At 36.8% G+C, this 5,510-nt stretch overlaps 1 protein-coding gene across 1 annotated transcript in view; it reads left to right on the top strand.

Moving 5' to 3' along the window:
* Positions 1-5,510, top strand: part of LOC109380381 (proprotein convertase subtilisin/kexin type 6) — a 138,989-nt gene that overhangs the window by 62,454 nt on the left and 71,025 nt on the right. The gene's annotated exons all lie outside the window — the stretch shown is intronic.

Raw genomic sequence — 5,510 nt, 5'->3', positions numbered from 1 at the left:
TGTTGGGCGTTGAGAGTTCTTTATACTAGTTACTAGTCCTTTGATGATTATGTTGTTTGTGATTTTTTTTCTTTCACTCTGCAGCTTGTCTTTCTACCCTCTTTAACAGGGTCTTTGGCAGAGTAAAAGTGTTTAATTTTTGATGATGAAACCCACTTTATCACTTTTTCTTTTTATGGGTCTTGTTTTTGGCTATCAATCTAAGAACTCTTTGCCTTGGCTTGCATTCTGAATATATGCCCTGTTTTTACCTAAATGTTCTATAGTTTTAGGTTTTACATTTCAAGTTCCATTTTGAGAGATCTGCTTTGAGTTCATTTTGTATAAAAGGTGAGGCTTAGGTCACCCTTTTTTGTTTTTGTTTTTTGTTTGATGTGGATGTCTAACTGTTGTAGCACCATTTGCTGAAATGCCCATCATGTTTCCATTGGGTTGCTTTAGCACTTCGGTAAAAAATCAGTGGGGCGTATTTGTGTGGGCTTATTTCTGGGTTCTCTCTCTGTCCCATTGATCTACATGACTGTCCTCTGCCACTGCCACAGTCTTGATTACAGTCACTATGCCTAAGTTTTGAAATGGGATAGACTGATTGCTCCCACTTTACTTTTCTTAATCAAAGTTATTTTAGCTATTCTAGTTATTTTGCCTTTCCATGCAAATGTCATCATTATCTTGTCAATATCTACAAAAAAAAATTTGCTAGGATTTTGGTAGGGTTGGTGTCAAACCTATATATCAATTGGGGGAAGTGACATCTTGAACACAATATGTCTCTCCATTTCTTTTCCTTTTTCTTCTTCTTTTTTTTTTTAATAGCTAAGCTATCCTGTCACCGGTTGGCAGCTCAGCGGCAGCTCAGCTCCGGCCGGGACTTGAACCGCTGTTGCTCAGAGCTCACACTCTTGAGCGAGCTCTTAACCAACTGAGCCACTCGGCCGGCCCGTCTCTCCATTTTTTTAGCTCTTCTTTCTGTTTCTCATCTGTCAGCATTATGCAACTTCACTCTACAAGTTCTATGCCTGTTTAGTTAGACTTATACATCAGGGTTCCATTTTATTTTAAGCTGTTTACATGGCATCATATTTTGAATTTCTATGTCCACATGTTCTTTGTTAACATATAGAAATATGGTGGTTGTTTGTGTGCTAACCTTTCTGAACTCACATAGTAGTTCTAGGATTAGATGCCTTGAGATTTTATACTTGGTAAGGTCATCTGCAAACAGGGGCAGTTTGATTTCTTCTTTTTGATCTATATGCTGTTCATTTCCTTTCCTTGCCTTTTTGCTCTGGATAGAGCTCTAACCCAGAGCAGACATGCTTACCTCGTTCCTGACCTTCGGAAGGCAGCGTTCAGGCTTTCATCACTGTATATAATGTTACCTGTAGGGTGTTTGTCCATGCTCTTTAGGAAATTAACTATGTTCCCTTCTATTCCTAGTGTTTTTTTTAAAAAATGAATGGGTGTTGAATTGCTTTTTCTTCATTGACTGGTATGGTCATGTGATTTTGCTTCTTTAACTTGTTATGCTGGGTTATATTGGTGACTTTTTGAATATTGATCCAGTCTTGAATCTGGGATAAACCCTACTTGGTCATGGTGTTTTCTTTGTCCATAGTAATGAAATCTGTGTGCGAATATTCTGCTAAGGGTTTTGTATCTATATTCTTAAGGATTTGGGGTTTACAATTTCCTTTTTCTTTATTTTTTTTTGTACTGTCTTTGTCTGATTTTGGTATCAGGGTAATACTAACTTCAGTAAATGAATTGGAACACGTTCCCTTCTCTTTTATGTCCTAAAAGTGATTAGGTAGAATTGGTGTTAATTCTTCAAACTTTCAGTAGGCCTCCAGTGAAAGCATCTGGACCTAAAGATCTCTTTTCTGGGAGATTATTTAAAACTTCAAAGTCAATTTCTTATATAGCTTTTTTAGTGGTTATATGATGTATCACAGTCGTTGGGTGTTGTCATTTTATCAGCTCAAGTGAGGGATAGACCTTACCTCCCTTACATTCTATTACCCTCCACTGTTTATAATTGTCTTAAATATTTCTCTGCATACATCTGGAACAACATCAGACAGTATTATAATTTTTGCTTCAATTGTCAAACATTTAGAAAATTCAAGAGGAGAAGGAAAGCCTATTTCAGCTGTGGGTTTATGTGGCTTGCCAACTTTGGATAGATAACAGCCATCATTTCTTCTAGTACTTTTTTCAGTCTTATCTTCATCCTCTTTTTCTGGGACTCCAATGACATGAATGTTAGATCTTTAGTTAGAGTTCCACACGTCTCTGAGACTCTCTTCATTTTTATTGAGGTTTTGTTGTTATCGTTTTATTTTTTTAGTCTGTTTTCTCTTTGTTGTTCAGATTGGGCAATTTCTAGTGTTACATCTTCCAGCTCATCCTTTCTTTCCTCTGTCCCCTGCATTCTGTTGTGTAGCCCGTTTGGTGACCTGAAGCCTGGATTGTTCCTCTGTAGTTGTAGCCCTTTGATACGAGGACATAGCAGTGACTAGATGAGGACCGCTGCAACCAAGCCTGTGGGCAGGAACAGAAGCAGAAAGGAAGGTTCCGCGGTTTGCACGTGTATGCATTACCTTGACCAAATTCTTATTCCTTCCGAACATAATTTGGCCTTGCTTCTCTCTCTTGGCCTAAAATGGAATAAACCATGCTTTTCAGCCTTCTTCTGATAATGGGAACAACAGAACAGTAGAGAGAAAGGATAACGGTCGTCAGTCCATGCCTGTCTTCTTGCTTAGCCTTTCTTTACGTTCTCACTCTGTTAACCTTTATAGAACTGTAATGTTTCTTCCTTCTTACCCAGCTGCTTCTGGCTGGCATGGGTGGCGGGCAGCTCTCAGACTTGGCACCTGCCACCACCAGCTCACCTCCAGGGTGAGCTCCATGGGACACAGTCCTTACTGCTGGCATCTCCAGACGTGTAAAGACCCCCTGCAGACTGTGGGCTGAGGCTGTGAGCCTGGCCACTGCCTCAGGTCCCCCTCCTGGCATCCATGAGACATGCCGTCTGGGGAGCCAGGTGTCCACCCTGGTCTGAGCAGAACTTGCCCCTTGAACTTTAGGAGGTGCCTGGCTTTGGGAAGCTTCCTCGCCTGAGCTGATGCTTAATAAGTTTCACACATTTTCCTGAAGCAGGACAAGTGTCACCTAGGACACAGCATTTTGGGAGTACAGTTTATCCTGCTTCTAGCTTCTTCTAGGAGCACCCCTAGCCTGAGTGACAGATTCCAAGGCTGCTAGGAACAGGCCGCAGGGGAGCGGTCAGCTGGAGGCTGCCAGGACCCCCTCTCTGTGCCTGGCAGACGCTTTGAAACCGANGAGAATCTGCTTGTCAAGTTCCATAAAAATTCCAGTTGGGATTTTGATTGGGATTACATGGAAATTATAGATTAATTGGGGAGAATTGACATCTTTACAATATTGAGACTTTCCATCCAGGAACATGGTATGTTTTTCTTTATTCAGGTCTTCTTTGACATCATTTAAAAAAGTTTTATCACTATCTTCATACCAATCTTATACATTTCTTGATAGGTTCATATCTAGGTTGACCTTTTTAAAGTTATATTTCTAATTGGTTATTACTGAAATGGATATAGGAATATTATTGATTTTTGTATGTTGATTTTTTTTTTTTTTGTATCTGGCCACCTTAATGAACTCTATGGTTGCTAATAACTTTTATTCTCCTGACTTTTCTAGACAGGTGTAAATAAAAGCTGCCTGTAAATATAATGGTGGTTTTTACCTCTAATCTTAATTACTCTCATTTATTTTTTATGGCTTATTTCAATGTATGGGGATTCCTGATGAATAAAATTGTGGTGGTTTGTAGGTTTTGTTGTTTTATTTCTGACTTACACAGGAATGTTCCTCATGCTACACCATTTGTAGATGTTTTCTGTAGGTTTCCTGTAGATACTCTTTATTAAATTATGAAAAAATTTTATATTCTTAGATTTTTAAGAGGTTTGATGTTGAGTTTTATTACAGGATTTTTACAAGCTTCTATTGAGGTAATTATATTATTTTTCAATTTTACTATTTAATCTGTTCACTGTAGTAAATTACAGTAGATTTCCTAACATTGGAAATCTCATTCTTCCATTCTCGGAATAAATTCTATTTGATTTATAAGTATTGTTCCTTTACTGCACTGCTGCATTCAATTGTTAATATTTCTTGTAATGGTTTTGCATCTGTTTTATAAGATGGATTGAACTGCAGTTTCTGTTTTGTGTGATGTCCCCATCCTGTTTGGTTATCAGAATTATGCTGGTTTTGTAGCATGACTTAGAAGCTATCTTATAATGTGCCCTGAAGCAGTTCATATACTGTGGACAGTGCCTTTTTTTTGAAATATTGTTAGAGCTTGATTAACCAATGTTATCAGACATGGTGACTTTAAAAGACTAGGTCTATTTGGGTTTCTCTTGAGAAAATTTTGGTAGTTACATTTTCCTAAAAAAATCATCCATTTTCCCAGATTTTCAAATATATAGCATATAAATTTAATATCACATTCTCATAATTAAAAAAAATATATCTACCCTATTTATACCTCTAATTGTTCCTAATGTTATCCGTGGCAGCTCTCCTTTTTTTCCTTGATCAGACTAATGAAAAATTTGCTATTTCCTATAAAATGGGGTTTTTTTAGAGAACTAGATTTTTGATGTTTTTGATTGAGTTCTTTATTTTTTTTCTAATTCACGACTTTCTACTTTTCTTTGTTTATTATTTCCTGTAGCTTTTAAATTTTTAATGTTGTTGTTTTTTCATAGCTCCTTGAATAGAGTGCTTGGTTCTTTATTTTCAGACTTTGATGTGCTCTAATAAGTAAATAAATATTTTATATTTTTTCCTCTCATTACCTACCTCTGGCTTAATTATACAGTGTTCTAATTGTCATTCATGTCTGAATAATTTTTTAATTCAGCTTTGATTTTTCTCTTTAACTCAAGAATTATTTATAAGGGATTCAAAAATTTTTTCCAACTGGATAGAATTTTTTAGTGCTCCTTTTGTTGAGAATTTTTAACTTTATTGCATTGGAATCAGAGACTGTGTCCTGTGTAATTTCTACCTTTTCAAATTTGTTGAGAATTTCTTTGTGGTCTAATACATGTTTAATTTCGGTGAATATTGCAACGGGTATTTGAAGAGTATCTTTATTCTATTTGTATTGAGTGTAAAATAAATTTGATCAGAGGTTGCAACTGGGGCCCACAGGCTGTCTTGGCCTGCATATGTGAACCATACAAGTATTTTTTTAAAACTGGAGCAAACATTTACAAATCAAGAGATTTTCTGTAAAAATATGGATTGGGGGTTTCTCTTGAAACCCCTTTATTGATAAACAGTATTCCATGGTATGGACGTACCACAGTTGGTTTCACCATTCACCCGTTGAAAGGCATCTAAATTGTTTCTAGTTTGGGGCTATTACAAGTAAAGCACCTGGAAACATTTTTGTATAC

The sequence above is a fragment of the Hipposideros armiger genome, unplaced genomic scaffold (assembly GCF_001890085.2).
Source record: "Hipposideros armiger isolate ML-2016 unplaced genomic scaffold, ASM189008v1 scaffold_35, whole genome shotgun sequence".
Classification (NCBI taxonomy): Eukaryota; Metazoa; Chordata; class Mammalia; order Chiroptera; family Hipposideridae; genus Hipposideros; species Hipposideros armiger.
The sequence above is the reverse complement of the archived record's forward strand: the minus strand, read 5'-3'. Positions and strand labels throughout refer to the sequence as shown.